Source organism: Hemitrygon akajei, unplaced genomic scaffold (genome assembly GCF_048418815.1).
Source record: "Hemitrygon akajei unplaced genomic scaffold, sHemAka1.3 Scf000066, whole genome shotgun sequence".
In the NCBI taxonomy this organism is placed as follows: Eukaryota; Metazoa; Chordata; class Chondrichthyes; order Myliobatiformes; family Dasyatidae; genus Hemitrygon; species Hemitrygon akajei.
This window is the reverse complement of record NW_027331952.1, coordinates 3,994,385-4,021,400: the sequence shown is the minus strand read 5'-3', so window position 1 is coordinate 4,021,400 and position 27,016 is coordinate 3,994,385. Positions and strand designations below refer to the sequence as shown.

At 45.1% G+C, this 27,016-nt stretch overlaps 1 long non-coding RNA gene across 1 annotated transcript; it reads right to left on the bottom strand.

Moving 5' to 3' along the window:
- Nucleotides 1-16,966: 16,966 nt before the first annotated feature.
- Nucleotides 16,967-18,976, bottom strand: LOC140721992 (uncharacterized). The gene is made up of 4 exons (XR_012097523.1): nucleotides 18,776-18,976; nucleotides 18,450-18,620; nucleotides 18,123-18,290; nucleotides 16,967-17,960 (listed from the first exon to the last, which is right to left on the bottom strand). It is a non-coding gene; the product is annotated as an uncharacterized lncRNA (long non-coding RNA).
- Between the last annotated feature and the right edge of the window lie 8,040 nt (nucleotides 18,977-27,016).

Sequence of the window (27,016 nt, the reverse complement as noted above, 5' to 3'; positions counted from 1 at the left end):
ACTTTCCCCGGGACAGGATCACAATCGCCACCAGGTTTACCGAAAGAGAGAGGGGAGGAAGCAGAGAAATTCCTGACAAGTAAGGGAATTAGAGCCGCAGTGTGATAGAATCAGATTAGGTCTTGTGGTTTGGTTTCTGCCTCGAAGGGTGAAAACTGGACCCAGGTCATATGAAGCAACTGACAGTGTGCATTCTCGGCGTAACTGAGAACTTGCCAAGAGTTTTGTAAATGGGTTAAATCTGGGTGAATTCTCAAACCGACGAAAGGATAGCTGTTTAAATACTTCCTGGCTGCAGTACGGGATGGGCATTAAATATCAGCAGCACTGGCTCTGAACAGCACAGGAATGAAATGAAATCCACATCTGCAGTTCCCTCTGCTCACCCAGTCATGCGATTCCTGTGGACAGAACAGAAAGACGACTGGTTCCCTCCGATGCAATAGAGCCCGGTCTCCTCCTGTGCAGACATTTCAATTCACAATTACCCCATGACATCGAGGCAGCGAAAAGGCAGCATCGAGGCTTCAATACGCAACGCCTCCCGCTACGAAAGCAAATGCGATTAACATTGTCAACGCCTTCCGCTGTGGAAGCCAGTACCTAGCGAATCGCTTCAGGACATCGGAATTAACTCTTAGTTTCTGCCGGTTGCTGGTGTGTCAGCGGCTTACCGGGAATTCCAACGGCTGAAATAACAGGGTAGTAAATGTCTTCTATCCGCCAGATTACTGGATATCCCATTTGAGTGACGCAGTGAACGCTATTGCTCTGAATTCCACAGCTCGGCAAGACACTCTGGACTGACGCACTGCAACAGGCTCTGATTTATACAGGGGATCGATCTCCAGTGACAAGGCCCCAACCTCTCCCATTGTTATTGAACAAACAAATTACTCAGGTGCAAATGTTGTGGGCATGTAACATGAACACGTCAATGTCATTGGTATTACCTCAGTCAGATCCCTCTGTGTAATGCGACCGAAACGTGCAATGAGACCAGTAAGTGAACAATGAGCGGCTCTATTCACAACGTTCCGCAGTTGTATTGGCAGCGGTCACGACTGCTCCCGTTTTCCAACCTCAAACTTACTCTGTGGATCTCTTTCCACAAGCAATGCGGAATCGATGTGTTCAGCATTTTCGGCAATTTTCACTGTCACGCCTGCTGTTTCATCTACAAATATACCCGGTTTCCCCTCAGTGTGATCTGGATCCGTGGACACCTGAACACTCTCTCAATCTCCTCATGCAAACTTTCAGTTTATGCCATTCATTTCTTTTTTTTTTAATTCAGCAGCTGCACTTTGGTCGCTTAGGCACCAAATGCATCTCAACCCGCTCCACTACGTTCTACCAGATATAAAACATACCCGTTGTGCACACAGACACGCTGCGCAGTTCTCTATCAGCCCTGGACCACATCGATGTTTACGTCATTTTAATCAGCTTCCCGGTATAATGTTTATTTCCGATACCTTCATCTTCAGATCTGTCCACGGTATCCGACATCTCTTAAATTATCTTCTCCACATCTGTAATATCTGTGTGTGTGTGTGTGTGTGTGTGTGTGTGTGTCTGTGTGTGTCTGTGTGTGTGTGTGTGTGTGTGTGTGTGTGTGTCTGTGTGTGTCTGTGTGTGTGTGTGTGTGTGTGTGTGTAGATTTGTATGTATGTGTGTCTGTCTGGCTGTATGTGTAAGAGAGTGTGTGTAGATAACATGATTGTGTATGTATGTTTCTGCGTGTTTGTCTTTGTGAGTGAGCATCTGACCCAGAGATGGAGAACAGGAGGAGGTCTGTCAACCTGCTTCTCACCTGCTTCGATACTGTCATTTAAAGTAAAATTGAATAGGTATATGGACAGGAAAGGAATGGAGGGTTATGGGCTGAGTGCGGGCCAGTGGGACTAGGTGAGTGTAAACGTCGGCACGGACTAGAAGGGCCGAGATGGTCTGTTTCTGTGCTGTAATTGTTATATGGTTATATGGATATACACACCGGATACATGCTCATAATGTAAAGTTACTGCACAAACACGTTTATTTATGGGGTATGTCAGTCCAATTTCAGAGAACAGTTCATCAGCGCAGCGAAATACCCGGTGAAATATTTAATAAAGAAAATCTCTAGGTTCTTCTCAGAGGTGATAGCAAAGTTTTCCACCTTGATACTGCAGAAGTGGTTTTTTATCGGGGAACGTGTCAGCGGGAAAATAAAGTTGGTCTAGAGCTGGAGAGAGACACAGCTCTGGAACGCACACTTCAGCGCCTGCAGCCCGCGACGGCCACCTCCTACCAATTTTTATACTTATCCGAACGTTTATTTTCTTCACCACCTTCACACTCCCATCAACGCCACACCCCTTACCATTTATGATAGAACGGATCAGCATCTGAGAACTTTACAGGACCAAATCGGCAAAAAATGCATCTTATTCGTTACTGTGTCGTCGTCGCCGTTAGGTCGCATCTGGAATTCCCAGTGCATTCAATAGACCCTCCAATCTGTGTTTTAAAAAAAAGCTGGAATCTTCTTATAATTTGCTACAATCACCTTTAAATTATGCCCCCCCCCCCCCATTAGAATTTCCGCCCTGGGAGAAAGGCTCCGCCTGTCCACTCTGTGTATAGCTCTTTATTATCTATTATACCTCTATTAAGGCGTCTCTCATCCTACGTTTCTACAAAGCGAAAAAGAAAAACCTCACATATTCAGACTTTACCCATAAGTTATCGTTTCTGATCCACGCAGAATCCAGGTAAACCACCACTGCGTCCTCGCTAAAACTTCCTAATTCATCCTATAAAGAATTGATCAAATGCGAGCACAATGCTTCAAGTGTGGTCTAAGCAGAACTTCATGCAACATTAACTCGCAACTCCTGAACTCAATCGCTGACGAATAAAGACAAACACACCAACTTTTGACAAAGTGGAAGAATGATATCCATAGAGGGGTAGAGAGGTCTACCGGGGTGGCAGAACACGGCGGGTAACTACTTAATAAAACGAACATCAGCAATCGTCACCTCCCTAACACTGTCTCACATTCTCTCTCCCTCGGTAACGGCCATTTCTCCTCTCTCCTCTCGGTCCCTAGCTTGGATTAGAGTAGAGCTCGGGTACGGGTCATTCAGTCCACCATGCCAGGGCTAAATTCCAACCAGTCTAGTGCTCTAACCAATGCAACGCCAAGAGCAGGCTATTGAATTCTCTCTCCATTGAATCTTTTGTTTCAGGTCGACAGCAGCGATGGTTACTCTGGCAGATCCCAGGTAGTGAAACAGACATACGACATGGAGGCCTTCATTGGTCAGGGCACAGAGTACACAAGTCAGAAGGAGACAAGCAGGAAGTGCTGTTCTCGGAGACAGAAAAGGCCAATTCAAGACCATGATCTAAGATATCAGAAAGGATGTGCTGATAATTGGAAAGTGTTCAAAGGAGTTTCAGGAAATGATTCCAGAACATTTGATGCGGAGGTGACGTCTCATTGAAGCCTATTCAGTGTTGAAAGGCTGTGGCAGACTGGGTGTGAAGAGGATGTTTCCTATACTGGGTAAGTCTGGGACCAGAGAGCAGAACCACAGAATAGATGCACATCCGTTTAAAACTGCGATGAGGAGGATTTCTTTTGAGTACAAAGTAAATTTTTGATCAAAATAAGTACACGTCACTATATTTTATTTTATTATCACAGTACATAGATGTCGCCAAATCACTCTGAAATTCTTTTCCTGTAGGCATGCACAGCAAAGCTAAAGAATAATAACTATAGCAGGATAAGTTAAAGAACCACTGAAGTACAAAAGACAGCAAATTGTGCAACTGCAAATATGAATAAATAGCAATAAATAAGAAAATGAAGTAACAATATAAGGAGTCCTTAAAATGAGCATTGGTTGAGAAAACATCTCAATGAATGGGTAAATAAGCGTCGTTATTCGTTTTGTTCAAGACCCGGATATCTATGGGTAATAGCTTTACATGAGCCTGGCGATGCTAGTCCTGAGGCTCTTTAACCTTCTACCTGGCCACAACAAAGATAAAAGAACATTTCCTAGGTGGTGACGAAAGTTGATGATCGATGCTGCTTTTCTACCTCATTTAACACCATCCTTCCTACAGTCCTGATCAGAACGTTACAGAACCGAGGCCTCTATATCCCCCTTTGTAAATGGATCGTCAACTTCCCAAGCAGAAGAAGACCACAATCTGTGTCTAAGAGTAATAATATCTCCTCCCCGATAAGGATCAATATTGGTGCACCTCAGGGATGTGTGCTTAGCCCACTGCTCTACCCTTTCTGCACACACGACTGTATGGCTAAGCACAGCCCAAATGCCATCTATAAATTTGCTGATGATACAATTGTTGGCAGAACTACAGATAGTGACAGAAGGGTGTACAGGAGTGAGATATTCCAGTAGATTGTGTGGCATCGCAGCAACAATCTTGCACGAAGCATCAGCAAACCAACGAGCTGATTGTGGATTTGAGAAAGGGAAAGCCGAGGGAACATAGAGTATTCTCATAGAGGAAACAGAAGTGGAGTGAGTGAGCAATTTCAAGTTTCTGGGTGCCAACATCTCTGACAATCTAAACAGGATGAACACATTGGTGCAGCTATAACAAAGTGAAGACAGCTGCTATACTCCATTCAGAGTTGAGAAACTTTGGTTTGTCAAAAAAAAACCCTCACAAACCATTTACAAATTTACCGTGAGGAGCTTTCTGATTGGTTGCATCGCCGTTTGATATAGGGAGGGGGCGCTAAAGCACAAGATCGAAATAGAATATGAACATAGAACATAGAATAGTACAGCACATTACAGGCCCTTCGGACTGTATTGTGCCGACCCTTAAACCCTGCCTCCCATTTAGCCTCGCAACTTAAATTCCTCCATATACCTGTTTAGTAGTCTCTTAAACTTCACTAGTGTATCTGCCTCCACCTCTGACTCAGGCAGTGCATTCCACGCACCAACCAGTCTGAGTAAAAAAAACTTCCTCTAATATCCCCCTTGAACTTCCCTCCCTTTACGTTAAAGCAACGTCCTCTTCTACTGAGCAGTGGTGCCCTGAGGAAGAGGAGTTGGCTATCCATTCTATCTATTCCTCTTAATATCTTGCACACCTCTATCATGTCTCCTCTCATCCTCCTTCTCTCCAAAGAGTAAAACACTAGCTCACTTAATCTCTGATCATAATTCATAGTCTCTAAACCAGGCAGCACCCTGGTAAATCTCCTCTGTAACCTTTCCAATGCTTCCACATCCTTCCTATAGTGAGGCGACCAGAACTGGACACAGTACTCCAAATGTGGCCTAACCAGAGTTTTATTGAGCTGCATCATTACATCGCGACTCTTAAACAATATCTTTCGACGTATGAAAGCTAACACTCCATAAGCTTTCTTAACTACCCTATCTACCTGTGAGGCAACTTTCAGGGATCTGTGGACATGTACCCCTAGATCCCTCTGCCCCTCCACACTACCAAGTATCCTGCCATTTACTTTGTACTCTACCTTGGAGTTTGTCCTTCAAAAGTGTACCACCTCACACTTCTCCGGTTTGAACTCCATCTGCCACGTCTCAGCCGGCCTGCATCCTATCAATGTCTTTCTGCAATCTTCGACAAATCTCTACACTATCTACAACACCACCAATCTTTGTGTCGTCTGCAAACTTGCCAACCCACCATTTTCCCTCCCACATCCAGGTCGGTAATAAAAATCACGGAAAGTAGAGGTCCCAGAACAGATCCTTGTGGGACACCACTAGTCACAACCCTCCAATCTGAATATATTCCCTTCAAAATGACCCTCTGCCTTCTGCAGGCAAGCCAATTCTGCTCCACGTGGCCAAGCTTCCCTGGATCCCATGCCTTCTGACTTTCTGAATAGGCCGACCGTGTGGAACCTTGTGAAATGCCTTACTAAAATCCATGTAGATCACATCCTCTGCACTACCCTCATCTATATGCCTGGTGTCCTCCTCAAAGAACTCTATCAACTTGTTAGACACGATCGGCCCTTCACAAATTCATGCTGGCTGCTCCCGATCAGACCATGATTCTCTAAATGCCCACAGATCCTATCTCTAAGAATCTTTTCCAACAGCTTTCCCACCACAGACGAAAGGCTTACTGGTCTATAATTACCTGAACTATCCCTACTAACTTTTCTGAGCAAGAAGACAACTTTCACCTCCCTCCAATCCACAGGTACCGTTCCCGTGGACAACGAGAACATAGAGATCCTAGCCAGAGGTTCAGCAATCTCTTCCCTCGCCTCGTGGACCAGCCTAGGGAATATTCCGTCAGGCCCCGGGGACTTATCCGTCCTAATGTATTTTAACAACTCCAACACATCTTCTCCCTTAATATCAACATGCTCCAGAACATCAACCTCACTCATATTGTCCTCACAGTCATCAAGTTCCTTCTCATTGGTGAATGCCGAAGAGAAATATTCATTAAGGACCTCGCTCACTTCCACAGCTTCCAGGCACATCTTCCCACTTTTATTTCTAATCGGTCCTACCTTCACTCCTGTCGTCCTTTTGTTCTTCACATATCTGAAGAATGCCTTGGGGTTTTCCCTTACCCTACTCGCCAAGGACTTCTCATGCCCCTTTCTTGCTCTTCTCAGCCCCTTCTTAAGCTCCTTCCTTGCTACCCTATATTGCTCAATAGACCTATCTGATCCTTGCTTCCTAAACCTCATGTATGCTGCCTTCTTCCTCCTGACTAGATTTTCCATCTCACTTGTCACCCATGGTTACTTCACCCTACCATATTTTATCTTCCTCACCGGGAAAAATTTATCCCTAACATCCTGTAAGAGATCCTTAAACATCGACCACATGTCCATACTACATTTCCCTGCAAAAGCATCATCCCAATTCACACCCCAAGTTCTAGCCTTATAGCCTCATAATTTGCCCTTCGCCAATTATTTTTTTTTCCTATCGACTCTGATTATATCATTTTCCTTGATAATGCTGAAGGCCAGGGAGCGTTGATCACTGTCCCCCAGATGCTCACCCATTGACAGATCTGTGACCTGACCCGGTTCGTTACCTAATTCTAGATCTGGTATGATATTCCCCCGAGTCGGCCTGTCAACATACTGTGACAGAAATCCGTCCTGGACACACTTAACAAACTCTGACCCACCTAAACCTTTGGAACTAATTAGGTGCCAATCAATATTAGGGAAGTTAAAGTCACCCATGATAACAACCCTGTTATTTTTGCACCTTCCCAAAATCTGCCTCCCAATCTGCTCCTCGGTATCTTTGCTGCTCCCAAGGGGACTATAGGATACCACAATAGAGTAACTGCTCGCTTCCTGTTCCTGACTTCCACCCATACTGACTCAAAAGTGGATTCTGATACATTACCCACCCTTTCTGTAGCTGTAATAGTATCCCTGACTAGTAATGCCAACCCTCCTCCACTTTTTCCCTCTCTCTATCCCTTTTAAAGCACTGAAATCCAGGAATATTGAGAATCCATTCCTGCTCTGGTGCCAGCCAAGTCTCTGTAATGGCCACTACGTCATAATTCCATGTATGTATCCAAGCTCTCAGTTCATCACCTTTGTTCTTGATGCTTCTTGCATTGAAGTACACGCACTTTAGCCCTTCTACCTTACTACCTTTACAGCCTATATTCTGCTTCCCTTACCTCAATCTGGCTCAGATCTGGCTTTACTCCATGAACTTCTTTCATTTCTCTGTCGCCCCGGGTTCCTTCCCCCTTGCGAATGAGTTTAAACCCTCCCGAAACATGCTAGCAAATTACCTGCAAGGATATTGCTCACCCTCGAGTTCAGGTGCAGCCCATCCAATCTGTACAGGTCCCACCTTCCCCATAAGAGATCGCATTAATCCAAAAATCTAAAACCCTGCCCCTTGCACCAACTCCTTAGCCACGCATCCGAATGCCATCTCCTCCAATTCTTACCATCACTATCACGTAGCATTGGCAGCAATCCCGAGAACGCCACCCTTGAGCTCCTGTTCTTCGGCTTTCTGCCTAGTTCCCGAAACTCACAATTCAGGACCTCATCCATCTTCCTGTCTATGTTGTTGGTCCCAACATGCATCACGACTTCTGGTTGCTTTCCGTCTCGTACCAGGATGTCATGCACCCGGTCGGAGACAGAGTCCCAGACCCTGGCACCCGGGAGGCAACAAAACAATGCGGGTGTCCTTCTCACGTTCAGAAAATTGCCTGTCTGCTCCTGTGACTATAGAGTCCCCAAGGACGACAGCTCTCATCTTCTCCATCCTGGCGTTCTGCACTATAGTTTCAGACTCAGTGCCAGATGCCCTGCCACCGTGACTCATACCTGGTCGGTCGTCCCCTCCAACAGTATCCAGGACGGTAAACCTATTATTCAGGGGAATTACTACAGGTGTGTTGTGCACTACCTGTCTACTTACCTTCGCTTTCCCCCCATCTGACTGTCACCGAACGACCTGCTTCCGGCAGCTTAGGTGTGGTTACCTCCCTGTAGCTCTCATCTATGACTTCCCCATTCTCCCTTATGCGTCGAAGGTCATCAAGCTGCTGCTCCTGATTCCTCACACGGTCTTCCAGATCTTCTATCAGCATGCACTTCTGGCAGACTCTGCGGGGGGTGGGGGGGGTCCCCCAAGACTGCCACCTCTCACAGGAGAGGCACATCACCGTCTCAGGAGGCACTGTAAAGACTAACTGGGAACAAGCTCGTCCTCCGCCTCAAAGCTCCACTCATTCACTGGCCCACACATTCACTGGCCGGTTTCCAAAGGCCGCTCTTCTTGAGCTACCCCTCTATTTATCTGTTCGAGCTTTTCAAACTGCTTGGTCAACTGACCTCGATTGCGCAATCAGCTGCTTTCTGCTGAGACTGTGCTATTCAAATCTTGATTTTCTAATTAACGGCTTTCTGCTCAGCTATGCAAGTCTTGATTGACTTGATTGCACAGTCCAACTGGCAAAGTACGTTACAGGACCTTGTAAAACTGTTCAGATCTATCGTGATTACTAGCCCTCGTTGTATCCAAGACATCCTCAATGAGCGGTGCCTTAGAATGGTAGTGTTCATCATTTTGCACCCCGATCACCCAGCACATGCCCTCATCACACTGTTACTGTCGGGAGTGAGGTACAATAGTCTGAAGTCACACACTTAGCAATTCAGGAACAGCTTCTTCGCCTCTGCTATTCGACTTCTAAATGGGCATTAAAACCATTAACTCTACTTCACAATATTTTTATTATTATTTCGCTTTTCTGCAATACTTATTTGTAACTTGACTATTGTTATGAAGGATGAACAGCTCTGATGGGCAGAAGGGTGCAGAGTTGCTCATGTCCCCCCCCCCCCCGGGAGAATCACAAATCATTATTGTTGCTATGCTGCTCATGAGAGAGAGAGAGAGAGAGAGAGAGAGAGAGAGAGAGAGAGAGAGAGAGAGAGAGAGAGAGAGAGAGAGAGAGAGAGAGAGAGAGAGAGAGAGAGAGAGATGGAAAAGAAAACAAGCAAGAACATCTGCTACAGATAAGAGAGAGATAAGAGAGGGGAGGGAGACTTGTTGATTCACCGTATTATGACTTCTGAGAGGGTTATTTATCTCGTACCATTCAGTTCATTAAACTTCCTCTGTGGACAGCCGGAGTGGGCTGGTTTGATGGACACAGCCATTCAAAATTGATTGACAACTGAGACCCCGTGAGTAGGGATAAAAGTGAGGTCTGGAGAGACACCCTTTCAGACACACCAGGAGACACACCATTGAGCACTGATTGAGAGTTGGAGCCCACGGGAAGGTGTGGGGCATCGGAGACCAAACAAAGAGACCGGTCAGATAAACTCACAGTGTTATAGCAGGGCCTGTGAGGACTTGTGTGTGTGTCCACTCATGCCAGAGTGACGAGTCCACCACAGAAGAACGGTCTAGTTGAAGGACAGAGGGGTCATAACTGAACGGCCACAACAACACGACGGATCAAGAACGCAAAGGAAGGTTTGCCTGACTGTAGCTGTTACATCTCGCTCGCTCTCTCTTTCTCCAACGATTACAACACAACAACCATAACTACCTCAGCACGTATGAACTGAACTGAACTTTCTACTTATAGATGACAATTCATTATCCCCTAGACATCGATAGAGCTTGTTTATTATTGCTTATTATTATTCCCACACTTTTAGGTTTATTATTGCTAACGTGTATTATCTATATATTTGCATTATTGATATTGATTTGCTTATTTTACTAATAAACCCTTTTGAATATAGTACCACCAGGCTCCAACGGATTCGTCTTTCTCTGCTGGTTAGACACCCAGTTCCGGGGTACGTATCAAATTGGGGCCTCGTCTTCCGGGATTTGATTACCAAATTGGGGGGCCAGGGAATCGGGATAAAAGTCCCTTATCTGATCTGGTTGCGTGGGTAACCAGACGGGAAACTAGCAGAGATGGAAATAGACAAAATTGTAGAAACCCCGACTTCGAATTCACTAGAGGGTGCCACGAAGACGGAATTGGCGAGCGTTGCAAAAAAAAAAAAAAAATCTCTCGGCAGTAAAACCGTCGATGAGAAAGTGGGAGATACAGAGGGCCATAGCCCAACATTATGTATCCGAGGATGTGTTCACGTCTGAGGTATTGGAACTGTTCCCTGAGAGGAAATCAGTCGATGGGGCGGTTCTGTTAGAGATGGATAAATTAAGGTTGGATGCGGAAAAGAATAAAATGGAGTATGAGATCCAGCTAAAGAAATTGGAGGCGTGAAGGAAAGAGCTGAGTTGGAGGCACGGAAGGAGAAGGAAATGGCTGAAAGGGAGAAAGAGAGGCAGCATGCTCTGGAATTGGAAAGGTTAAAGGTATAGCAGGGAAGAGAACGGGCGGCAGACTCAAGTGAGGGTTTCAGGATTGGTCGGGAGATCCAGTTGGTACCTCCATTTGAGGAAACGGATGTCGATAAGTTCTTCCTCCATTTTGAGAAAGTGGCTGTGAACCAGAACTGGCCTAAGGGGAAATGGGCTGTTCTGTTACAGAGCGTACTTAAGGGGAAGGCTCAGCAAGTGTATTCGGCATTGTCCATGGAGGAGTCTAGGAATTATAACCATATAACAATCACAGCACGGAAACAGGCCATTCCGGCCCTCCTGGTCCGTGCCGAACTCTTAATCTCACCTAGTCCCACCTACTCGCACTCAGCCCATAACCCTCCACTCCTTTCCTATCCATATACCTATCCAATTTTACCTTAAATGACACAACTGAACTGGCCTCTACTACTTCTACAGGAAGCTCATTCCACACAGCTATCACTCTCTGAGTAAAGAAATACCCCCTCGTGTTTCCCTTAAACTTTTGCCCCCTAACTCTCAAATCATGTCCTCTCGTTTGAATCTCCCCTACTCTCAATGGAAACAGCCTATTCACGTCAACTCTATCTATCCCTCTCAACATTTTAAATACCTCGATCAAATCCCCCCTCAACCTTCTACGCTCCAATGAATAGAGACCTAACTTGTTCAACCTTTCTCTGTAACTTAAGTGCTGAAACCCAGGTAACATCCTAGTAAATCGTCTCTGCACTCTCTCTAATTTATTGATATCTTTCCTATAATTCGGTGACCAGAACTGTACACAATATTCCAAATTTGGCCTTACCAATGCCTTGTACAATTTTAACATTACATCCCAACTTCTGTACTCAATGCTCTGATTTATAAAGGCCAGCGTTCCAAAAGCCTTCTTCACCACCCTATCTACATGAGACTCCACCTTCAGGGAACTATGCACTGTTATTCCTAGATCTCTCTGTTCCACTGCATTCCTCAATGCCCTACCATTTACCCTGTATGTTCTATTTGGATTATTCCTGCCAAAATGTAGAACCTCACACTTCTCAGCATTAAACTCCATCTGCCAACGTTCAGCCCATTCTTCTAACCGGCATAAATCTCCCTGCAAGCTTTGAAAACCCACCTCATTATCCACAACACCTCCTACCTTAGTATCATCAGCATACTTACTAATCCAATTTACCACCCCATCATCCAGATCATTTATGTATATTACAAACAACATTGGGCCCAAAACAGATCCCTGAGGCACCCCGCTAGTCACCGGCCTCCATCCCGATAAACAATTATCCACCACTACTCTCTGGCATCTCCCATCTAGCCACTGTTGAATCCATTTTATTACTCCAGCATTAATACCTAACGATTGAACCTTCTTAACTAACCTTCCATGTGGAACTTTGTCAAAGGCCTTGCTGAAGTCCATATAGACTACATCCACTGCCTTACCCTCGTCAACATTCCTCGTAACTACTTCAAAAAATTCAATAAGGTTTGTCAAACATGACCTTCCACGCACAAATCCATGCTGGCTACTCCTAATTAGATCCTGTCTATCCAGATAATTATAAATACTATCTCTAAGAATACTTTCCATTAATTTACCCACCACTGATGTCAAACTGACAGGTCTATAATTGCCAGGCTTACTTCTAGAACCCTTTTTAAACAATGGAACCACATGAGCAATACGCCAATCCTCCGGCACAATCCCTGTTTCTAATGACATCTGAAAGATCTCCGTCAGAGCTCCTGCTATCTCTACACAAACTTCCCTCAAGGTCCTGGAGAATATCCGGTCAGGACCCGGAGATTTATCCACTTTTAAATTTCTTAAAAGCGCCAGTACTTCCACCTCTTTAATTGTCATAGGTTCCATAACTTCCTTACTTGTTTCCCACACCTTACACCATTCAATATCCTTCTCCTTAGTGAATACCGAAGAGAAGAAATCGTTCAAAATCTCTCCCATCTCCCTCGGCTCCACACATAGCTGACCACCCTGATTCTCTAAGGGACCAATTTTATCCCTCACTATCCTCTTGCTTTTAATATAACTGTAGAAGCCTTTCGGATTTACTTCCACCTTATTTGCCAAACCGAACTCGTAACTTCTTTTAGCTTTTCTAATCTCTTTCTTAAGTTTCCTTTTACATTCTTTATATTCCTCGAGCAATTCCTTTACTCCATGCTGCCTATATCTATTGTAGACATCCCTCTTTTTTCGAACCAAGTTTCTAATATCCCTTGAAAACCATGGCGCTTTCAAACCTTTAACCTTTCCTTTCAACCGAACAGGAACATAAAGATTCTGTACCCTCATAATTTCACCCTTAAATGACCTCCATTTCTCTATTACATCCTTCCCATAAAACAACTTGACCCATTCCACTCTCTCTAAATCCCTGCGCATCTCCTCAAAGTTAGCCTTTCTCCAATCAAAAATCTCAACTCTAGGTCCAGTCCTGTCCTTCTTCCATTATGAGGAAGTAAAAAGGGCTGTATTCAGGAGTTACGAGTTGGTGCCAGAGGCATACCGGCAGAAGTTCCAGAATTTGAGGAAGCCCTGGAACCACACGTATTTAGAGTTTGCCGGTGAGATGCAGATGTGTTATGAGCCTCAAAAGGGGTTGTTGGAGATTACGATAAACTGGTGGAGTTAATGCTGATGGAGCAATTTAAAAGTTGTATCCCTGAGAGTAAGAAGACGCACTTGGATGAGAAGGAGACAGACTCTGTCTGCGACTGCCAAGTTAGCAGACGAGTACGCCCTAACCCACAAGACAAAGTTTTCCTCAAATAAATACCAGAAAGGCGGTAGGGACGGTAGAGAATGCCCGCCGGCTAAGGTAGAGAATATGCCGGGAGCTAGTGGTAAAGGTAAGGAAGAGGAAAACAGGCTGGTAGGAAGGTTCCTAGCTTTACCTGTTATAATTGTGGAAAAGCTGGTCACATTGCATCTAAGTGCTTTGATCCGAAGAAGGAGACAGGAAAAGGGAAATCAACGATCCCTGCAGGGTGCATTGAGTCGGTCAGCAGATTGATGAGGAAGGCAAAGGTGGATAGAGCCCAAAAGGGCGTGAGAAATTTATTTCGGAAGGGACGGTGTCTGTGAAAGAAGGTGAAACCCCAGTTCCAGTGAGGATCTGGAGGGATACTGGGGCTGACCAGTCATTGATCCTAAGTGAGGTGCTAGATTTCGGTTCTGAAACTGGAGAGGTTGTGTTAAGAGGCATAGGAAAAGGGACAGAAGCTGTACCTTTGCACAGGATCATTTTAAAATGTGACCTGGTATCTGGACCAGTCGAAATAGGGGTGCGGTCGGAACTACCGAGGGACGGCGTGGACGTCCTTCTTCGTAACGATTTAGCAGGTGGTGACGTGTGTTCAGCAGTGAAATTAAGAAGCAAGCCTGTGAGTGCTGAGGACCCGCCCCTAGATTCTATGATCTACCCCGCATGCGCAATCACTCGCAGCATGTCGAGAAAGGCGGCTGAAAAAGAAGCCAGTTTAAATGAGTCCAGTATTGATTTGGCTGAGACGTTTTAACCGACCCTGTACCAAGAGGGGTTAAGGGATGGTAAAGCGGAAAATAGTGAGGTTAGAGAGAGTAAAGGAGAGGAGGTAGATCCACCATTAGCCAGGAGGGAATTTATAGAGGCACAGAGTAAAGATGAGAAACAGATGAGGCAGTTAGAAGGTCCAGGGTTGGACACGGATGATCTGTCTGGCTTGACAGAGCTGTTTACAGTTGAGTAATTTAAGTGTGTTCCCCGATGATATAAGGGCAGTCCTAGATGAAAGGGATGCCGCTACTTTGAGGGAGTCTGCTGGGTTAGCAGACGAGGTTGTTTTAACCCGCAAGGTTGAGTTTACTCCGGATGGGAGTTGCCCAGAGAGTAACTGGGAGGATCAGGCAAACTTAGAATTTGAAAAGGGTACTGGTACTGAAAGCTTGGAAGAGGTAGATGTCCCGTTTGAGTGCGTTCAGGATGTGAAGGATGTGGATGCACAGGATACTGAACCTGGTGTTGAAGCTCAGAAAAATTCTGAGGTATCTGATTTAGTTGAAAAGGAATGCAGTTCTTTTGGGTCAGATGGACGGTGCAGTGAAGAAAGGGTTAACCTTGGTACCAGTGGAAAGTGAGAATTCTCAGTTGTTTTTTTAGAAGGTGTGTTAAAAGTTAGTGAGGAGATGAAAGCTGGTGATGTGAATATTATTGAAGGAGAAGGGAAAGGTGTTGTTCCTAAATTGAACAAAGAACATTTAAAGTCTGAATTGGGTTTAGAAGAATTGACAAAAGGGAAGGGACCGTTAACTGAACAATGGCTTGTTAACAAGATACCTGTAAATCAATTACAGTTTGTTTTGGAATTTAAAGGTAAACAACTCGCTGATGTTATTCAAGGAGGTGATTTGGAGAGACAGAACCAAAAGTGTTGTTTTGACAAAGAGGGATCAGTTGTAGATGTTAAAATGAAAAGTAATAGAATGAAGCGTCCTGATGATAAAATTAATGACTTGCTTAAAAATAAAGAATTGTGTGGAAGTTCAGAAAATGTGCTCAGTTTGGAAAACATTGGTGATAAGATAGCTCCTGTGAAAGTATGTGAAGGTCTATTCCACACTGGTGAGCAAGCTAACCACGTGAGAATTAAGTGGAAAAGGGACAAAGGTTGACCAAATGCCACTTTGAATAACAGGATCTGGTTTTGAGGGAATTTGAACAAAGCATGTGAATAATAAAGACAACACCATGGAAGATTGACTGTTTGAATGTTAAGTTTAAAAGTAAAATAGAGATTAGTATTTGCACAAACTTTTGTAATGTACTCTACTATAAACACACATGTATTGGTTCACATTTTGTAATATACACTTAAGCTAAGATCACAACCCTTTGGTAATTTTGGCTAATATGAAAAATAAGAATATGAGGTTACTAAGTTGGAGTCTGATGCTACAGAAAGTTGATATTAAGATACAACATATTAAAGGGAGTGACAATGTAATCGCTGACTGTTTATCTAGATATTAATTTGAATGTATATCTGTATTATTTTTGTACTTAAGACCACTTCCATATTTTGTTGAATTCTGTAATTCTTTAAGATGCTGTATTAGTTAATTTTCACCTTGATGAAAATTCCCAGAAGTATGGGGGTGTTATGAAGGATGAACAGCTCTGATGGGCAGAAGGGTGCAGAGTTGCTCATGTTCTCCCCCCCCCCCCCCCCCGCGAGATTCACAAACCATTATTGCTGCTATGCTGCTCATGAGAGAGAGCGAGTTGGGAAAGAAAGCATGCAAGAACATCTGGGACAGATAAGAGAGGGGAGTGAAACTTGTTGATTCACCGTATTATGACTTCTAAGAGAGTTATGGCTCGGGAGAGGGCTGTTTACTTGGTACCATTCTGTTCATTAAAATTCCTCAGTGGACAGCCGGAGTGGGCTGGTTTGATGGACTAAACCATTCAAAACTGATTGACACCTGAGAGCCCGTGAGTAGGGATAAAAGTGAGGACTGGGGAGACACCCTTCAGACACACCAGGAGACACACCATTGAGCACAGATTGAGAGTTGGAGCCCACGGGAAGGTGTGGGGCATCGGAGACCGAACAAAGAGATCGGTCAGTTAAACTCACAGTGTTATAGCAGGGCCGGTGGGGGCTTCTGTGTGTATCCACTCATGCCAGAGTGACGAGTCCACCACAGAAGAACGGTCTAGCTGAAGGAAAGAGGGGTCATAACTGAACGGCCACAACAACACGACGGATCAAGAACGCAAAGGAAGGTTTGCCTGACTGTAGCTGTTACATCTCGCTCGCTCTCTCTTTCTCCAACGATTACAACACAACAACCATAACTACCTCAGCACGTATGAACTGAACTGAACTTTATCCTTTTATATGACAATTCATTATCCCCTAGACATCGATAGAGCTTGTTTATTATTGATTATTATTATTCTCACAGTTTAGGTTTATTATTGCTAACGTGCATTATCTATATATTTGCATTATTGTTATTGATTTGCTTATTTTACTAATAAACACTTTTGCCTATAGTACCACCAGGCTCCAACGGATTCGTCTTTCTCTGCTAGTTGGACACCCAGTTACAGGGTACGTAACACTATCTAATATACATGTATTTAGTGTAAGTCTGTATTTTCGCTGTAATTATTTATTATCTATTTCATTGTCTTGCTGCGGTAAAGTTAACGAATTTCAGGAAATATGCCGGTGGTTTTGATATGCTTAAGTTGAGTTGGGACAAATCCAAACGAGACGTGAGAAGCGTATTTTTTTCTAACAGAGCATTGTGCCTGGGATGGTGGTGGATGCAAAAATATTGCTGAATTTGAAGAGGAGTTGAGCTAGGTACATAATTTTGCAGAGTGTGGAGGAAGATTTAAGGGAGGTTTTTCATTTTAACAGAGAGTGCTGAATGCCTAGGATGCCCTGCCGTGGTGGTAATTGAGAAGTTACATTAAGGTCATTGAAGAAACTCAGATAGGCAGGTGGATAGGTGGAGCAAAATGATTCTCTATCTAGATACTGCCACCCGTGAAACGGTTGTCCTGGTCTGAGCTCCCATGGTCTCCCAGGCATAACTGCATTCAGACATCCGATGGAAGTGTAATGCTGGACAAGAGACGGAATACGTCCGTGTGAAGCGACACGCCCCCAAAATCCATTGTACATTTTTCCATAGATACTGTATCTATGGTGTATTCCATAGATTCCATAGAAGCCGTATTCCATAGATTCCATTGTTCCTCCAGTATTTTGTGTGTGTTGCTACATGACTGCGGGACGTTCTCTGATGTCATAGGGTGCTCCGCTGGCGCTGGGTCCATCAGAGCTGTCTGGAATGAACCACGGATTGCGGCCATTAAAGTGGAGGGCGGCCGTTAAATGGGACGAAGGGAAATCGGCCAAAGCGTCCTAATCACGAGGTCGGGGATGTTCACACAGAAGTATGTTCACAGGTCCACTCTTACTCCGGGTCTGGGTTCCTGCAGAGACCTCAGTTCCTTCTTCCCAATCCAACTGAACTGATTGTACCGCAGCCTAAAACAGATGGGAGAATAAAGATGAAGTAAACAGATTACACTACAGTGTCAGTAACGAAACTGGGATTAATGTTTCAACAACCTTCACAGACAAATATCACCAGAAAACCCACGAATCCGCTGATATTTTATCACACTGAACATTAACACAAACACTCACCAGATCCGCTCCAGAGTCGGGTGGGTCAGTATGAGGCGCCTGAGATCGGAGACACATCGGTCTGTGAGCGAGTTTGATCCCAGGTTTAGCTCCGTCAGTGATCGGTTGGTACTGAGAGCGGAAACGAGATCCTCGACACCAGAATCTGTAAGATCGACATTGTACAGCCTGGAGAATAGAGATAGTGAGAGGGTGAAGGACACAGAGAGAGAGAAGAGACGGTACAAATCCACAGTGTTTATCAGTAACACCATTGCTGATCACATTAATGCTCAGTGTCATATACCCAGTGACTTTAAACACAATCGACCAAAATCTGGTACTTACTCTGCTTTCTGTATTTTACACTCTGAGTTCCCCAGAGTCGCAGACACCAGCTTCACTCCTGAATCACCCAGTTTATTACCACTCAGGTCCAGCTCAGTCAGTGATGGGTTTGTAAAGAGAGAGGAGACAAGATCCTCGGCACCAGAATTTGAGAGACGGACCTTCCCCAACCTAGAGATGAGAGGGAGTGAGGGTGAAGGACACAGAGAGACAGGAGATGGTACAAATCCCCAGTGTTTATCAGTAACACAATTACTGATCACATTAATATTCAGTGTCAGACACCCAGTGACTGTAAACACAAACTCCTACAGTCTGGTACTTACCACAGTTTCTGTATTTTACACTCCGGGTTCCTCAGAGCCTCAGACACCAGTTTCACTCCTGAATCTCCCAGTTTATTCGCCCCAAGTCTAAACACAGACAGACAAATTGTTGAACAAAGTGAGTCATACCGTGAGTCTGAGGGAATTTCTCTCGCTGGGATATTTCAGGAAACATTAAACCCTTCAGTAAATCACTGATCAGAAATCCAATCACTGTCAATGTCCCTCAATGACCAGCCCCAGGGTATTCACCGAATGTCGTTAATTTAGTCTGTCGATGTGACCCTGTAAACTCCCCACAGTGTATTTCATTCTCTGATGATTAAAAAAAAATTAAGAACGTAGGATGGTCAGGTGGAACAGCATTGAAGGAGGAGGAGTTGTGGATTAGAAAATATCAACGAGTCGGCGTGCGAGACGCCCGCCAGCGTAACGGGAGAGAGAGCCCACGAGTAAGAGGGTTGGAAAAGATAGAGCCCAGTTGAGGAACGGGGATAGGGAAAGTGAGATCCCACAGATGGATGGGGAATGAGGAACAGATCTCACAGGGCGAAGAGGGACGGGGAAGAGATGTCGGAGAGGAGGATACGGGAAGCAGGAAGAGACATCCCACAGGAGGAAACGAGATGGGGAAGAAAGGTCCCACAAGAGGAAGGGGGTGGGTGAGAGAGGATGTGATGCAGGTGAAGATCGCACGGATGGGACGATTCTGAATTAAAGCACATATTCCAGAGAAGAGTTGCCCGCATGGGTCTGGGTATCATGTTGCGTGCAAAGACAAACAAATGGAGTGATGGAGATAGTGACACACGGGGAAGCAAGGGAGAGGACGTTCTCACGAAGGTATTTCTCTCGCTCGGAAAGGGACATTCTGCTGACCCTCTCATGTTCTGCATTGGGAAGAGGGCCTGAAGCTCCGAATCACCTACTGCAGTCAGTGTCGCTCTGGGTGTTAGTAACAGTGAGAAGGAACATTGTCAATGGACGTATCACAGGCAACGAGAAATAAGGCCATTCCTATGATTTACTACGATTAAACCGATGCTCGTTGATTACTAATCTGAAAGAAGTCTACAAAATCCCTTCACACCAACCCACAGAACCCTTCTGTCCTTGGGGAATTACTGACCGATTCGCTGGTCTTTTAAAACATAGGACATAGAATTCCACAGCACATTACAGGTCCTTCGGCCCACAATATTGTGCCGAGTATAGAACCTACTCTAGTAGTTGCCGAGAATTCCCTACCGCATAGCCTTCCATTTTTCTAAGCTCCACGTACCTATCTTAGAGTCTATTATAAGACACTTTTGTATCCGGCTCCACCACTGTCGCTGGCTGTGTATTCCACGCAACTACCATTTTCTGTGTGATAAACTTACCCCTAATATCCTCTCTGTATCTATTCCCAAGCACCTGAAAACTATGCAGCCCCTCGTGTTAACCATTTCAGTCCTGTACCTATCTAAGAGTCGTAAAAGACCCTATTGTATCCGCCTCTACCACCCACTACTCTTTATGTGAGGAATTTCCTCTGACATCAGCCGTTTACCTACATTCACGCACCTTAAAACGATGCGCCATCGTGTTACCTATTTCAGCCCTGGGAATAAGCCTCTTGCTATCCATACGATTAATGCCTGTCATCATCTTATACACCTTAATGAAGTTACATCTCATCTTCCATCGCTCCAAGGAGGAAAGGCCAAGTTCACTCAATCTATTCTCATAAGGCATGCTCCTCAATCCAGACAACATCCCAAGTGTTCCTTGAAAATTTGCCACATTTATGCGATGCATTTCCCTGAGAATATCTGCTGTCAATTTATGCTCCCATGTAAGTTTCTGCCTATTAAGAGGAAGAGACAGAGTGGACAGCCAGTTCCTCTTCCCCAGGGCACCGCTATTCAATACAAGAGGAAATGGCTTTAAGGTAAGGGGTGGAGAGTTCAAGGGGGATATTAGAGGAAGGTTTTTTTACTCAGTGGTTGGTGCATGGAATGCACTACCTGAGTCAGTGGTGGAGGCAGATACAATAGTGAAGTTTAAGAGACTACACGACATGTATATGGAGGAATTTAAGGTGGAGGGTTATATGGGAGGCAAGGTTTAAGGTTCGGCATCGCATTGCGGGCCGAAGGGCCTGTACTGTACTGTGCTGTATTGCTCTATGTTCTATGTTCTAGTAGCATCATATTTCCATCTACCCAAATTAAATCATTTCCCAAATTGTCTCTGCTATCCGTCTCCAGCGCTATGGTAAAGACGATACGAATCGTGATCATTACCTCCCAAATACACTGCCACCATGAGATCCGACACATGAACAGGTCCCAACTTTCCCAATACCGGGTCCATTAAAGGCTCTCCTCTAGTTGGTTTATCTACATTTTGCGTCAAGAAGCCTTTCTGAGTATACGTAACAAGCGCCAGCCCATCTAGACCTCTTGCTCCAATGGAATGCCAGTCAATATTAGGAAAGTTAAAGTCACCCATCATAACAACCCTATTATTATTGCACCGTTCCAGAATCTGCCTCCCTATCTGCTCCTCGACGTCTCTGTTACTATTGGAGCCTATAAAAAGTAGAGCTATTGACCCCTTTCTATTTCTGACTTCCACCCACAATGACTGAGTACATAATGTCTCCATTACCTCCCACTTTCCTGCACTAGTGACACTATCTCTTTTTAGCAATGCCACGCCCTCACCTCTTTTGCTTCTGTTCCTGTCTCTTTTGATACATCTGAAGCCTAGCACATTCAGCAGCCATTCCTGCTCCTGAGACATCCAAGTCTCTGTAATGGCCAAGGCGTCATATTGCCATACATTGATCTACGTTCTAAGTTCATCCGCCTTATTTATGGTACTCCTTGCATTAAAAAAGACACAGCTCAAACGATCAGGCCGAGTGCATCTTTGCTTTATAATCTGCCTATCCTTCCTCAGAAACTTCGTAGAAGCTGCATCTGTCTGTGCGCAAACGGCCTCATCCCCTGCCTCTTCGCTTCAGTTCACACCGTCGTGAACATTGAGTTTCAAACCTGCCCCATAGCATTAGCAAACCTCCCCGTCAGGATATTCAGTATATTAGTTCCCCTCAGATTCAAGCGCAACCCTCCCTTTTTGTACAGGTACCAAAAGAAGTCCCAAAGGTCCAGAAATCTGAATCCCTGACCCCTGCTCCAATCTTTCAGCAATGCATTTGTCCTCCACCTCATTCTATTCCTATCCTCACTGTTGCGTGGCACAGGCAGCAACTCCGAGATTAATAACCTTGAGGTCCTGCTTCTTAGGTTCCTTCCTAACTCCCTGTGTTCTGCTTTCAGGGGCCTCTTCCATCTTTCTACTTACGTCTTTGTTACCAATACATACGACGACCAATTTGAGGATATTTTAGACGCGTTCAGAACATCACATACCCTAGCACCTTGAAAGCAAACCGTGTTTCTTTTTTGCTTTCACAGAATCGCCTATATGTTCCTTAAGTAATTAATGCTGTCATTCCCTTCCAAACCTGCCACTGCTGCTTCCCCCAGGTTGTCGTTCCGCTCAACTGTACTCAGAATGGAGTTATTGTTATTGTTCAGGGAGATGGCCACAGAGGTGCTTTCCACTGCCTGAGTCTCTCCTTTTGTTCATGTCACAAGCTTGACAGTCTGGTTTACTCCAGTGCTTTTCCCAAATCCTTTACTATTGAAACAACATAAAGGAAAGATAAATTAAGTTACCAACACCTGGCACTTGTGTAGCCCCGGTCCCAGACGCTGGATGCCATCCGAATGAATCTGGCAGTACCTCAAGTCGAGGTGTCTTATTGTATCACAGAAGGCGATGATATGAGCCAGGACCGCGCAGTCAATGGGGGTCAGTGTCATACCACGGAATGAAAGTAAATCCACAGATCCCAGTGTGGCCTGAGCCAGCCCGCTGTTTTGAGACTCGAATAGGTAGTGCAATGTGTTCAGGAGGCTCCTTTTGCCAGCTTCATTCCTTGTGTATCTAACCTGGCGTTTAAACTCCTCCTTCACCCAGTCAATCACTCGGCAGGTTGTTTCATGAGGAAATGGCCCCAAGAACTCCTCCAGGCCCCGAGCTGTCATTGGGTTCGAGAGACCAGCAACAAAACGGAGAAATACCTCAAATCGCCCATCTGTCGTGCTGTGGGCTTCAGTGAGGAATATCAGGATATCTCCGAGATGTGGATTCAGGAATTGTGCGACTGCAGCTACAAACTCTTGGATGGTGAGGTGTGGGAATGTGTACACCACGCACCGGGCAGAATCCTCTCTCTCCAAAAGCTCTATCAGGAACCCGGACAGGAATTGGGAAGGCTGCAGATTGTAGTTGATCAAATCTCTATCTGTAAAGACAGTCTTCTTCTGGGACACACCTCTGAAAGCCATCTGACCAACCCTGATTAGCACATCACGGGGGTTCTCAACCTCACGGCCATGGTTTTTCAGTATGCTGTAAATAAAGTAGGAATATAGTTGGGTGATGGTCTTGGGAACTCGCTGCGGGTCCCTGGCTCTTTGTGTGAAGAAGGGGCCCAGTGCCAGAGCGAGGATGCAGCAGTAGGAGGGGTTGTAGCTCATAGTGTACAAGATCTCGTTCTCCTGCACGTGTTTGAAAACAGCTGCTGCTACCGTCTGATCTTCAAAATACCTGTTGAAATATTCCTTCCGTTCCTCACCAACAAACCCCAGAATTTCAGCCCAGACACTGATATCTGCCTTTTCCAATGACTGTAAAGAAGTGTGGCGGGTCGTCACCAGCACTGAACACCCTTGAAGCAACTTGTGCTGGATTAAACTGTACACAATGTCAGACACCATGCACTTATATTCAGGATCTGTGCATGTGTCCTGAGGTTCTCTGTCTCTCCGATTGTCAGCAAAATCGATTCTGTGCATGAATTCATCCAAGCCATCGAATATAAACAGCAATCCCTTTGGGTTCTTCCAGACCTCTCTCAAGAAATTGCCAAAGTATGGATACTGATCCAGAATAAGTTCCTTCAAGTTTATTCTGCAATTAATGGAGTTTAAATACCGGAATCTGAAACTAAAGATAAACTGGAACTCTTGGTATGTCTTCCCCGTGGCCCAGTCATAAACAAGCTTTTGTACCATTGTTGTTTTCCCGATCCCTGGGCCTCCAGCCACTGCTGCCGAACATCCTGAACTTGGTGGGGGGAAGAAGCCCTTCGATGGGGCCCGTAAACTTTGTGAGTAACTTTTCAGAAACAGATGATCAATGCGGATTTTCTCCAGCTCTCCGCGGAGGTGCTTCTGTCTCCACTCCTCGTGGTCTCTGCCCCTTGCCAGCAGTTCATGTTCCACCAGTCTCCGATCTCGAACAGTTGAAATGACCGTGAGCTCAACGTATCGATCAAGCAGCTGGAAAACCTTCACCTTCTCCCTCATCAGGATCGTGTTGATTCTCAGTTTTTCAGTTTGTTCCCGCAGAGTCTCCTTGTGTTTCCTCTGAAAGTCTAAGGACAAAAACAAAAACAGTTTGTAAGTGTGTGTTGTAATGTTCCTGGATTGTCCAAAACATTTACTCTCAGAAAAGCTTTGCAGAAGTTGAGAAAAAAAATCTGATATAATGCTGAAAATGAATCCTTGAGCAAAATAATTTCCACGCCCCATTGATTTGACATCTTTCCTGAAGGTTATATTTGCACCCCTGCCCCCCTCCCCCAATGAGGTCAACGCGCACGGTCCTAAGTAGTTCACTGTTGTGGTTATACTTCGAGTGTGATACTCAATACCCCAGACCTAGCAACAGAAACCTGACGCCCAGATTCTGGCAAGAGCTAAACAGGGGCACATATTGTCAGAGTGAAATGAAGACTTTGAGATTTCCGTTGCAGCGCTTACCTTTCAGATGCTTGGACACTTCAGATAAACCCCGCTCAGTGTCCATGTAGGCGAACTGGCCGTCACCTGTTCAAACAGATTAACCTGCATGAAGTCTGTTCTGTGTAATACTGCAAATTCATCAACAATTACATCTGGAACACACAGTGTATTGTTCACCGTACCCTGTTCCCGTATTTCATTCAATATTCTGCTCAGCTTCGGTAAGTGGTGGTGTAGTTTCACAAAGGATTCCCACATCACCCTCCGGGCCCCGGAGCCCTTCTCCATCACCAGATCCAGGAGGAGTTTGGAAGCGCCCGCTCGGTTTCCGTTCTCCGCGAGTTCAGTCACTCTCTGTAATGAACAATGGGGAATATATTGAGGAGCGGAGAGATGAGTACAAATCGACCCTGAGCATGGACTGACCCAGCATATTCAGGACGCCACAGATCAATGAGCCATTGGAATGTTCATAGAGGCAGTGAGATTTTAAAGGAAGCGAGCGGGGTCAGTCACGACCTTCTGTATGCCACAGATTGCGGGGAATTATCCACCTGGCAAAGTTTAAGCGGAGCAGACTTAGTGTGAGTGAGCCAGAGATAGAGTGGGACTTGAGGCTTTGTGTCGGAGAAGTTCAATGAGTCGAGGCGGAAACTTTAAGTGGATTTTCGTTAATGTATATCTCTTTTTTCACGGTTAGAACAGACGGAATGCCAGGCAAAATAGTTGAATGCTCTTTCTGCAGGGTGCGGCAAGGCAGGAAATCCTGCGGTGTCCCTGACAACTGGGCCTTCAGGAATTTCATCCAGCTGCAGCTTCTTAACGACTGTGTTAAGGAATTGGAGCTGGATCTGGATGAACTCAGGGTCATTCAAAAGGCTGAGAGGTTAACTGACGGGCTATACAGGGAGAGAGCTATACCCAAGGCGCAAGGATAGGGAAAGGGGATAGGCAGCCACTGCAGGAAACCCCTCTATAACAGGTAAACGGCTTTCAGTTGCGGGGTATGACCTAGTAGAGAAAAGCCACGGCGATTATGTCTCAGGCTCTGAGTTTAATTTTGTGATTCAGAAGGGGTGAGAAGAGTGAACTGCGCTGACAGGGGAATTTCGTGGTTAGAAGAACAGACAGGGGATTCTTTTGACGAGATCAAGATTTCTTGATGGTGTGTTGTCACGGCCAGCGATATGTTGGATCGAATCTGAACCTTTCTTAAGGGCACGGTGATCAGCCAGCGGTCGTGGTCCACGTTGGTACCAATGACAAGAGTAGGAATTGTGATGAGGTCCTGCAAAGTGAGTTCATGCAGTTAGATGCTGAGCTGAAGTGCAGGACCTCCAGGGTTGTGTTTTCGGGATTGCCACCCATACCACGAGCTAGTGAGGCCAGAAATAGGACGATAATACAGGGTAATGTGTGGCTGATGAGATGGTGTATCACTGAGGGCTTCAGATGTTTGAATGGTTGGGCTCTCTTCCAAGGAAGTTGGGGCTTGTACACACGTGTTCGTTTTGCACCCGAACTGGAGCGAGACTGATGGACTTGCGGGAAGGATTGTTTTCACCGGCGGGGGGGGGGGGGGGTGTTAAACTTGAGTTGCAGGGGGAGGTGAAGAACCAGAGGGGATATTGGGGTGTCTGTGTTGGAAAAATGTTGTTAAACCGACATACAAATTCAGGAAACTAAAGAATGTGTATCGTGAAGTTTCCTTTTTCCCAGAATGTGTATTATTTCTTTGCAATGAGTACTATAGGAAAGACAAATCAGCCTAGCGCATGGATCAGCACATTGAGTTCGAGCAGTGTAACCATGAATGTGATTTGGTTGGAGGAGGTGCAGGACTGGCAGCTCAGCATTCCGGGGTTCCATTGCATTAGACACGGTTCGATAAAGCAGGAGCAATTTCATGGAGGGGATGGCATAACTAGTCAGAGAAAATGTTCAGACAGGGCAGACTGAGCATTGCTCAGACAGGACAGACTGGATCGCTGTTCCAATGAGACTACATGGGTGAAACTACAAAATAAGAAAGGGATGACCACGTTAGTGGGATTATATTATGGTGCACCCAATAGTCAATAGGATTTAGATAAATAAATGTGAGGGAGACCACAGAAACAAGAAACACAAGATTTTGATGGTAGACAATTAACTTTCCATTTATTGACTGGCATACCGAATTAAAGGGCTGGATGGTATAGTGTAGGTCAAATGTGTCCAGGGAAGTTTCTGTAATCAACATATACAGGTCACTACTGGAGAGAGCGCATTCTGGAATTCCTATCAGGGAACAAGACAGGGTAAGCCACAGAGGTGTGTGCAGACGAACAGTTCGGATCTGGTGATCATAATACTATTAATTTAAATAACATTA